Here is a 12045-nt window from a genome sequence, read left to right on the forward strand (position 1 = left end):
GATCTCTAGAATTTGACTATAATATTCCTGGGATTTGAGGATCTCTTTCAAAAGGTGACTGATAGAGTCTTCTAATTTTTATTTTGCCCTCTGGATTTAAGATGTTGGGACAATTTTCTTTTATAATTTCTTGAAATCTGATGTTTAAGTTCTCTTTTTATCATAGCTTTCAAGCAGTTAAATAGTTCTTTTAAAAAAAACACTATCATTCTTAGAATTGATACTAAGTATTGGTTGCAAGGCAGAAGAGTGTTAAGTGCTAGGCAACTGAAGTTTTGAGACTTGCCCAGGATCACACAGCTAGGAATCTAATAGTTAAATTCAGGAGCCACCAAGCCAAGGAAAAAATACTTCAAGCAGCCAGAAAGAAGTCATTCAAATACCACGTAGCTACCATCAGGATCACATAGGACCTAGAGGCTTCTATATTAAAGGATTGAAAAGCATGGAATATGATATTCAGGAGAGCAAGAGATTTAGGTTTACAACCTAGAGTCACCTATCCAGCAAAACTGAGTATATTTTCAGAGGAAAAAATAATCATTCAATAAGATAGAAGATGTCCAAACATTCCTAAGGAATAAGCCAGATCTAAACAAAAAAGCCCAAAAACGTACATAAAAAAGAGAAATTAATTACCAAGGGTCCAGGAAAAGGCAAATTTAAAATCAATTTATTAATTTTTATTAATCAACTTTACACAAATAAATTAATGAATTCAATTAAACTAAATTAAAAATTTTAATTAATTAAATTTAAATTTTTTGAAAATTAAAATTAATTTGAAATAAATAATCTAATTCTTCAAAACTGATGGGTGAAAGAAGAAATCATAGAAATGATTATGGACTTAATTAAATAGAATGACAATGAGGAGACATCATATCCAAACCTATAAGACGCAGTCAAAGCAGTACTCAGGGGAAATTTTATGTAGCTAAGTGCATATATAAAACAAAAACAAAAGAGAGGGAAGAGGTCAATGAACTTTGGCATACAGTTTAGAAAATTAGAAAGAGAAAAAAATTAAAAACTCCCAGATGAAAACCAAATTGGAAATTTGAAAAATCAAAGGAGAAATTAATAAAATTGAAAGTAAAACAAACAAAAAAAACTATCAAACTAATAAATAAGACTAGGAGCTGGTACTTTGAAAAAAATAGAAAAAATACTGGTTAATCAAAAAAAAAAAAGAAGAGAATCAAATAAATAGTATCAAAGATGAAAAGGGTTATCTCACTTCTAATGAAAAGGAAATTAAGGTAATTATTAAGACCTATTTTGCCCAATTATATGGCAATAAATATAACAATCTAGGTTAAATGGGTGAATATTTACAAAAATGTAAACTGTCTAGATTAACAAAAGAGGAAATAGGATACTTAAACTAGCCCATCTCAGAAAAAGAAATTGAATAAGCCATCAAGGAACTCCCCAAGAAAAATCCCCAGGGCCAGATGTATTCACAAATGAATTCTATCAAACAATTAAAGAACATCTAATCTCAATATTATACAAACTTTTTGACAAAATAATCAAAGAAGTTCTACCAAATTCCTTTCATGACACAAATATGGCACTGATTCCAAAGCTAAGCAGACCAAAATCAGAGAAAGAACAATCTCCATAATAAATGTAGATGCAAAAATCTTAAATAAAATTCTAGCAAAAAGACAACCACAAGTTCTCACAAGAATTATTTACTATGACAGGTGGAATTTATACCAAGAATACAAGAATGGTTTAATATTAGGAAAACCATTCACATAATTCACCATAACAATAATCAAACCAACAGAAATCAAATGATTATCTTAATAGATACAGAAAAAGCCTTTGACAAAATATAACATTCATTCCTTTTGAAAACACTAGAAAATATAGAAATAAAAGGACCCTTTCCTCAAAATAATTTAAAAAATACATTTAAAACCATCAGGAAGTATTATTTGCAATGGGAATATTAGAAACCTTCCCAATAAAATCAGGAGTGAAGCAAGGATACCTATTATCACCTCTATTATTTAATATTGTTCTAGAAATGCTAGTGATAGCAATTAGAGAAGAAAAAAAAAGAAATTGAAGGGATTAAAGTAGGCAATGAAGAAACTAAAGTATCACTCTTTACAGGTGATTTGATGGTATACTTAACGAATCCCAGAAAATCACCTAAAGGGCTAATGGAAATAATTACAACTTTAGCAAAGTTGCAGGGTACAAGATAAACCCACATTAATCATCAGCATTTCTATATATTTCCAACAAAATTGAGCTGCAAGAGGTAGAAAGAAAAACTCCATTTAAAATCACTCTAGACAATATAAAATATTTAGGAATCTATCTACCAAGACAAACAGGAATTAAATGATCACAACTATAAAACACTTTTCACACAATTAAAACTAGACATAAATAATTGGAAAATTAACTGCTCCTGACATAATAAAAAGTAATCTAATAAAATATATAACATAATAAATATATAATATGATAAAAAGCTAATATAATAAAAATGACAACCTTACCCAAATTAATCTACTTATTCGCTACCATACTTATCAAAATACCCAAAAGTTTTTTTTGTTTTTGTTTTTTTTTTTGTAGAATTAGAAAGAATTATAACAAAGTTCATCTGGAAGAACAAGAGATCAAGGATATCAAGGGAAATAATTTTAAAAAATAGTAAGGATTGGGGCCTAGCTGTACCAGATCTTAAATTGTACTATAAAGCAGTGGTCATCAAAACAATATGGTACTGACTAAGAGACAGAAGGATGAATCAATGGAATAGACTAGGGGTAAATGATCTTAGTAAACTAGTGTTTGATAAACCCAAAGACCTCAGCTTTGAGGACAAGAACTCACTGTTTGACAAAAACTGCTGGGAAAATTGGAAAACAGTGTGGGGAAAATTAGGTTTAGATCAACATTTTATACCCTATACCAAGATAAATTCAAAACAGGTTAATGTCTTAAATATGAAGAGTGAAATCATAAATAAATTAAGTGAACATAGAATAGTATATCTGTCAGATCTGTAGAAAAAGAAAGAATTTAAGACAAAGCAAGAGATAGAGAACACTGTAAAATGTGAAATATATTACTTTGACTATATCAAATTTTGTACAAACAAAACCAATGCAACCCAAATCAAAAGAAAAACAACAAAGTGGGAGAACATATTTATAACAAAACTTTCTGGCAAAGGTTTAATTTTTCACATATATAAGGAACTAAGTCAAATTTACAAAAAAATCAAGCCATTCCTCATCCTATTATACTCAATTTCACAGTTACTACCTGTGCATTTCCATCTACTCTGTTTCTCCTCAATGAATACCCCTACTTCTTTCTTTGTTTCTGAAATATCCCTCCTAAGCTATCCAATTTCCTTTTATCAATACCTCTCCAATTTATACCCCTTCCCCCAAATTCTCCATTTACTTTTCCCTTTGTCTTCCTACTTTAAAATTTAAAATATAAAATTCCAAAATTCCCTCCCTTGTCTCTCCCCCCTTATCTTTTAATTCTTATTCTATCCACTTTTCCAAAAATCCCTTCCTTAATCCCACAACTATGTTCTCCTATTCCTTGATATGAGTTTGATTTTTAAAATCCTTCCCCTAACTTATCCCAAGAGTCCCTTCTTTTTCCCCTTATCTTACCTTCTCTCTCTTGATATGCATTCTCCTCCCTACATCCTCCTTTATCTGGTCCTTGTTCCCTGCTGGTTCTCAGTACATTAAGAAAAAAAATTACCCATCTAATTGTGTAAGCTGTTCTCTCTATCCCAGGTTTGATGAGAGTAGGATTCCAGTACTACTGGCTCTATGCCCTGGTACCCTTCTCTATGGTAGTTCTTCCACTCATTCTTCCTACATATGAGATAGCCGTTCCACCCTATCTCCTCCTATGCCACTCATTTATCATCTTGTCTCATTCATTACATTCACTATTTTCCATACACACCCCTTCAAAATATATAGACAATGATGCCATTCCCGGGGTCCCTAAATGCCATTTTCCAATATAGGAATCAAATGATTTGACCTTTTTGGTTTCTTATAATTAATCCTTCATTACATTTGTATTGTTTCTTATAGATCAATTTTTTTTGCCGTCTTCTGAGTTTTTTTCCTAGGAATAGTTTGACTCCTTTAGTTTTTTCAATAATTATTTCTTACTGGGGGCAGCTGGGTAGCTCAGTGGATTGAGACCCAGCCTTAGAGATGGGAGGTCCTATGTTCAAATCTGGCCTCAGACACTTCCCAGCTGTGTGACCCTGGGCAAGTCACTTGACCCCCATTGTCTACCCTTACCACTCTTCTGCATTGGAGTCAATACCAAGACAGAAGGTAAGGGTTTAAAAAAATAATCATTTCTTACCTTTTATAATTATGCTAATCTTAGCTGGATATGTTATTCCTGGTTGTAAGCCCAGTTCTTTTGTGCTATAAAATGCTGTGTTCTATGTCCTTTGTTCTTTTAATACTGTGACTTCTAAGTCTTAAGTTATTCTGACTATAGCTCAACAGTATTTATGATTTTTTTTTCTTTTTGCCTATATTGTTTTCTGCTTAACGTCAGATCTACTGAACTTAACAACAATGTTCCTGTACATTTTCATCCTTTGGCCTCTTTGAGAGGCCAGTTGTAGATTATTACAATTTCTATTTTACCCTCTGATTCTAGAATTTCTGGGCAATTGAAAAAAATAGAAAATAATTACCTTTGATGATTTCTTTGAGTATGGTATTTAAACTCATATTTTTATCATATAATTCTGAGATTCCAACTATTTTTACATTGTTTTTCTTTCATCTCTTTTCCAGGTCACTTGTTTTTGTGATAAGATATTTCATGTTCTCCACTATTATTTCTTTCTTTTGATTTACTTTATTATTTCTTGTTGTCTTTGGACATTGTTAGCTTGTCTTTGTCTAATTCTAGTTCTTAATACATTATTTTCTTCCATGATTTTCTATCTTGCTTTTCTCATTTGAGTGACTTTTCTTTAAGAATTTTCTTGGTTTTCTTATACTGCTCTTATTTTTTTCCCAATTTTTCCTCCACCTCTCTCATTTGGTTTTCGAGGTCTTCTTTTCAGCTCTTCCAAAAGTTCTTTTTTTAAAATCTTTTGGCAATTTATTATATTTCTTTGCTGTTTTTGAAGTAGGCATTTTTACTTCACTGTCCTCTGAGTTTGAGACGAGGTCTTTTCTGTCACTATACTAGGTATCGATAGTAGGGTTCTTTCTTTTTTGCTTGCTCATTTTTATTTATTTATTTTTTTTTAATTTTAGATGCCAGGCCAAAGATTTAATTACTGACTTTTTTACTGGACTCCTGGTATTCCTAATGTGATGGGGTATGTTATCTCAGGTTTCAGAATTTTTTACTTTGAGTCATATTTAGTTATTCCAGTTTTTAAAATCCAAGGTATGATGTATCCTGGCTACCTCACTCAAGGCTCAGACTGTGATTGACCTCACGTGTTCCAACCAGAGTCCCACTGCTACTGTAAGAAGCTAGTTTACCTCCTCTATGGTAACTACCAGACTCTAATCTCTTGGGAATGATAACTCCTGACAGGGTCCCAGTCTCTCCACAACTACAATCACTGAGGCATTTTTTCCTCATTTTTTCTCCTCAATTGCTGCAGCCCTGAGATAGAGACAATCTGCATTCCTTGGGGCTCCAAAGTCACTCCTTCACTAGCAGAGAGACTTGAACTCCTCCCTTCATGGCCCAGTTCCAATAGATTCCAGAGTGTAGCTCCTTCAGTCTCAAACTCTTGGCCTCTGGGGGTCTTTAAAGCCAAAGTCCTAGGCGACACAGATGCTCCTAGGTCCTTCTGTCTTAGGGTTTCTGGTGTTCTCTGGTCTGCATGCTCTGGGGCCAAACAAACAAGGTGAGGTTGTCAATCTTGCCCTCTGGGGTTACCTTTTTGATTTCACTGTATTCGCTTTTTCCCTGCTGCAAGGGCCTACAGTGGTCGTACTGAGGCCAGGGAAATCAGAAACTTTCCTTCCTCTTTTTCCTAGGTGTTAAGTTTAATCCTGACTCTTGTCTGCCACTTTTAGCTTTGAATCTGTGGAGTTATTTTGGTTGTTTTCAATGGCTATTAAGAGGAAAAGAAAGCTTAATGCTCTAGTCTGTCATCTTTCCATGAGGTAAATTCTTAAAAGAAATTCAAACTATTAGCTACCATATGAAATGATGATCCAAATCACAAGTAACAATTAAAAAAAAAGAAAATGAAAGCAGCTTTTATTATATCTAATAAATTAGCAATCTTGATAAAATATGGAAATAACCAATGTCAGACTGATTGTGGAAGGACAGGCACAATAATGCATTGTCCATGGAGTTTCTCTTCTGAGAAGCATTTGTGAATTATGCAAATAAAGTGACTAATATGCCCATATTCTTTAACCAGGAGATGCCATTACTACTACTGTCCCTTGCAACAGACTACATCTACACTATTTCTCATATGTATACAAGATCCTTTATTTACCAACTCAGTGTATTTTCACTAAATCTTGTCTCAGACATTTACTAGCTATGCAATCCTGAGAAAGTCACTTGTATTTGCCTCAGTTTCCTCAATTATAAAATGGGTATAATAATAAAACCTCTCTCCTAGGGTTATTGTGAAGGTCAAATGAGGTAATTTTAAAGTGCTTACTTAGCAAAGTGTCAGGAACAGAGCAGGTACTGTGCAAATGCTGCTTGTGGCATAGATAACAGTGTCATCAACTTTTTTTTACTTAAGAAAAAAAGTAATCACAGAGAAAATAAATGCTTTCTCTCTACTTTTATATAGCTAATGTCAGAAGTAGGATTTGAACTCAGGTGGCTAGAGATAAGAAGGTCATAATAAACTATCTATTTCACAATTTTATAATAGCCTAGAATTCTCTGGAATTATTTTAAAACAAACATTCTCTCTTATAAGGCTTATTAAACTGGCATAGAAAAAGTGTATTTGAGGAGATGGGGCAGGAGGGAAATGAAGAATTAAGCACATTTTATCCACTAGCATGATGGATTATTTGGGGGAAACTCTTGAAAATATGCTACTTGCCATAACAGCCTAGTGAGTTCCGAGAAAACATGCCAGAGACTTTGCTATTTGCCAGATACAGGACAAAGTGCCATATTCTTCAGAGTTTCCACATTCTGTTAGTGGAGAAACAAACTATCATTCTGTTGAATCATAACTTGCCAACTAGAGGTCAAAGTGTCTGAAATAATTAGATGATTAAATTGGATTAGCTTTAAATCCTAAAGGCTAGATTAACTGTTTGTCATCATATTTTAATGAGAGATTAAACATTACTCTGGAAAAATACAATATGTTTTCAGTGGATAGCACATTAAGTTTTGATGGAATTAGTTGAAGAAGAGTGTTAGAATGCAACAAAGAAACAGGTGACATTTTAGAGTCCTTCACCTCTGCTGGGCAGGGGGAGGAGGCATCAGTACTCAGGGAAAAGTGTATGGTTTCAATTAAAATGTCTCAGTGCTGGGAAGAGAACTGAAATATAAAATGTCCAAATGACAGCTTGGATATGGAGGGCCAAAATTTCTCACGTGCCATACCCCTATAAGCCAAGAAAAACTAGAACACCACAAAGGGATTTTTTATTCTATCAGTAGTGTTCCAAATCAACAAATTCATTCAGGCTCATGGCCATTAAACCAAGAGTTACACAATATACCATGACTTTGGCTGATGCCAAATTCTGCCATTACTGAAGTCTTGCATATGTCAAGTGAAGTGATGTTGTGTTTTGCTAGGCTTGGTTTGTGGAAGGCAGTTTGGTTAATTTAACTTACTGTATTTATTGGGGTCATAATATTTTCATTAGCTGTGTGTATAATACAGTAAAAGCATTAACATGTGGGAACATCTGAACTGAATTAAGGTACATTGTACTATCCAGAGGTAGCCAATCAATTTTATATTGCCAGCATGTCCAGATTCCTTTAAAAATTGGTCAGTAGATGGTTCACCTACATTACATCTAACATTTGAATTCTTTTAAATAAGTACACCAATTCTCAAGTGATTTGAAAACTTGTAAATATAGCTTAACTACAATTGCATGTTGTTGATTACTTATTTTGCAGAATCTAAAAAAATCTTGGGACCTTAACATTATACAATTACTTTTAATATTATCAAATTAATAATATTGATTGTGTTAAAGATATCTTGATACAGTAATAATATGTTAATAATAATTTACAAATAAATTTATGTTTTTCAAAACAATTTCAAAATTTTTCTTTTTTTCATCCTAACAGAATCCTTGTCAAGTAGAGAAGGCTTTTTCTTCTCCTTTTTATCTATCAAGAGATTGAGAAAAAAAGTAAAATGTTTGTTTCAAGATATAATAGTACCAATATAGGAGAATCCTATTCTTTGTTCACTTCTCTTGAAATTTTAGTGTGCAATGGACTTCAGCTTAATTCATTTAGTTAAGAAAATACAACAAGAAAATACATCTCTCCAAGGTCTAGAAAATGTTCCATTATCATGGATAATGTAAATAGGATTGATATAAAGCTTCAGTTCATAACAAAAAAGACTTTTATTTTGTACAAGGGTCATAGAATGCCAGATCTAGAAGAGAACTTAATTATAATGTAATCCATTTGATCTTGCATTCTTTTCTGTAAGAAGTTTTTGTTTTGCAATCCCAATTTTTATATATTCATGTATTTCCTATAATCTGTATTATAATACTTAAAACCAATTAATATTTTAAAAGATAAAATAAGAATATTTTAATATTTAAATTTTTACATAAAATCTTATTTTTCACTAAAATATTTAAATTTTTAATGAGTGTGATTAGGATGTGTCTTATTAATTTAGAAAATGTTGACTTAACATTTTGTGATAATATTCTGCAAAGTTCAATCTATTTCAATACATTTGATTACTTTTAACTGAAAAAAGATAATCTCATAAAGATATTTGGGTTCAGTGGGAGAAACACACAATTAGATTTATTAAATCATGTTACTCATTTTCACTCCATCTTCATAATTAGTTAATTACACAAATTGTTTTTGTTTTTTATTTGAGCTAATAATGGTCTCTGGGAAAAAGGTACAAGATCTATAGGATGACTTTTCTCAATAAGGGTAAGAGGACTGAGTTTCATGGTAAATGGTTGGCCTTTGTTTTTTGTTTCTAAGTTGTCTGAAAGGTTTTAGAGTATGTTGCAAGAATTGTTGCAAACCAGAGACTTTTTTTTTTTTTTTTGCTTTGCTATATGAGCCCTAAGTCTACTGGTAGAAGTAAAGGCTGACTGACACTTCCTTGCTGCAGATACTGCTTTCTCTAGTTCCCAAAACACATACATTAGCTGTTGTGCCAACACCAATCAGGCTCCTTTGAAACTCTTCTAATGATTCTTCATTCTTCTGAGGGTAGAAGAGAAAACAACATGGGTGAGCCTCAGTGATCTCAAGTCCTCAAGGAAGTATTTGTCCCTGGACGTATTTTCCTTTTCCCTTGGATCCTATGCTCTAGAATTGATGTTTGTTAGGAAGCATACATCAATGCATTCTTCAAGATAAGAGTCTAGAAGAGTCTCAGTGTTTGCAGGTCAATATTACAGCCTTCCAGAAATTGAAATAATCTCCTCATTCTTTTGGTGGTGGTGCACTTTGGAAGTCTCACTTGTGACATATCTGAAGTTAGAAAGGTCCCTATACCAAAGGAAGCAAAGTCTACCTGGACCATATATAACTTAATGACTCCTTGAGTTCTAGGCAGTATTTTGAGCCCTACTGAGGGGATATAGCCCTACTGAGGGGATATAGCTTGCTCTGTTTCTGAAGCAGGGAATAAGAGAAGGAAAGCAAGAACCCATTCCATCAGAGAGAAAGAGAAAATGCAGGTGTGACTATGTCATTTGAAATATACTTTATTATAATCTTTAAGGACTAAAATTGCTATCTTATTTTCACAAAAAATCCCTAATGGTTGGCCAGTGACTGAATCAATAATCATGTTATCTTAGACAAACTTAGTACCTTTCAAACTTAGTTAATCCTAAAAAAACAAAAAACAAAAAACAAAAACAAAAAAAAAAACCTTATGAAATATCCACATGAGGCATAGAATTCATTTAGAGCATAAATAAGGAGGAAATAAGGAAATATTTAAGACCCAGAAGCAAATTAATGTGAGAAGAGAGAATGAAATGAATTAAAAAGTGTCCATGATTACAGAGTAAAACTATATTTTAAAGTCCTCTATCAGAACTCTGGTTTTCGTAAATCAGTGCTGCATTTCTCTTTACATATTTTATTACTCTAAATTTAAATCTATCTTTTGACTTACTTCTTTCCTACTCAGTTTAATTAGTTACTGTGATATTTATGGAGGAACATTATCAATTCAATACTAGTAATTGCATAATCTATAAAATAATATGACATGTTTTTAAGGCTATAAAATTAATTGATGTAAAAAGGAAAACATTTGTGTGGTTTAGTGTATGTTTGTTAATCTAAAGTAAGCCAGCCTGCTTCCCTTTGGAAAAACATCCTTTTGTGGTAGGGAACCAAGAACATTGATTTGTTTTTCCCCATGAAAATTGGTGCTTTGAAAAGATAAATGACCCAGTTGAAAAAGAAAGCTACAGTTGGATTCTACGAACATCATCCATGTAAAAGATAGTAATATTTTGTGGGAACTTTGCATAGATTTGTTCAAATGCAAAAAAATGGTAAAATATACAAGTGTCTTTTTCTTCCTCTAAGAAAACATAGTTCTTTTAAAAAATAAATAATATGACTTTCTGCATTTATTCTCTTACCACTCAAAAGTCATTGAACTGTAGCCAGAATACTGAGTGTGTAATTCTTCTTTCCAATTGAACTGATTGTTGTTAGAGGAAAAAGCACACTGATTTATTTTCTATTTATTAAATATTTCAAAAGTTTTCCATGAATATTATGCATACATAATATATACACACATGTGGCGTATGAATATGTATTTGTATGTATATATATGCATATACATACATGGAAACATAGATTTTTATTTAGACCTAGATGATGACCTGATGCAGCCCACTCATTTTTTTTTTTTAACCCTTGTACTTCGGTGTATTGTCTCATAGGTAGAAGAGTGGTAAGGTTGGGCAATGGGGGTCAAGTGACCTGCCCAGGGTCACACAGCTGGGAAGTGGCTGAGGCCGGGTTTGAACCTAGGACCTCCCGTCTCTAGGCCTGACTCTCACTCCACTGAGCTACCCAGCTGCCCCTTGCAGCCCACTCATTTTACAATTTTACAGTGGATAAAACAAAGGGCCTAAAAAGTTAAATGTTTTGCCTAAGATCACACAGCTTGTAAATGGCAAACTGGGACTCAAACCCAGAATCTTTGTTTCTATTGATTTCTAAATCTTTATGCACAAATTTATACATAAATATGTATTAAACACATAGCATACTGTTAAATTATATGAATAACACTTCCTTCCTAATTTGAATAGAAACATTGAGTTTCTATGTTTATATTTTTACATATTTCTACAGTACTTATGAGATTATGCTCTTCACATATTCTCAATTATATTTCATCAAATTCTTTCAGTCAACAAATATTTATTCAGCATCCATTATCAACTTGTCCTTCAAAGAACTTGTAGTCTACTGGGGAGATATAACAGATATACCAATAAAAGGAAGAATGTAACAGAAGGAAGGGGATTCTAGACACTTTGTCTTAAGGAAAAATTTGAAGAGAGATCACTATTTTTGCTGTAGCATAGGCATCTGAGAAGTTTTACTGGAAGAAGAGGCAAATAAACCAATTTTTTTTTAATTTTAAATTTTATTATTAGTAGTTAACTAATTAATTAATACAGAATATTTCCATAGTTACATGATTCATGTTCTTCCCCTGTCTTCTTCCCCCCTCAGCTCAGGAGCTGATGAGCAATTCCACTGATATATATATATATATATATATATATATATATATATATGTATATATATATATAATTG

Source organism: Gracilinanus agilis, chromosome 2 (assembly GCF_016433145.1).
Source record: "Gracilinanus agilis isolate LMUSP501 chromosome 2, AgileGrace, whole genome shotgun sequence".
NCBI classification, from domain to species: Eukaryota; Metazoa; Chordata; class Mammalia; order Didelphimorphia; family Didelphidae; genus Gracilinanus; species Gracilinanus agilis.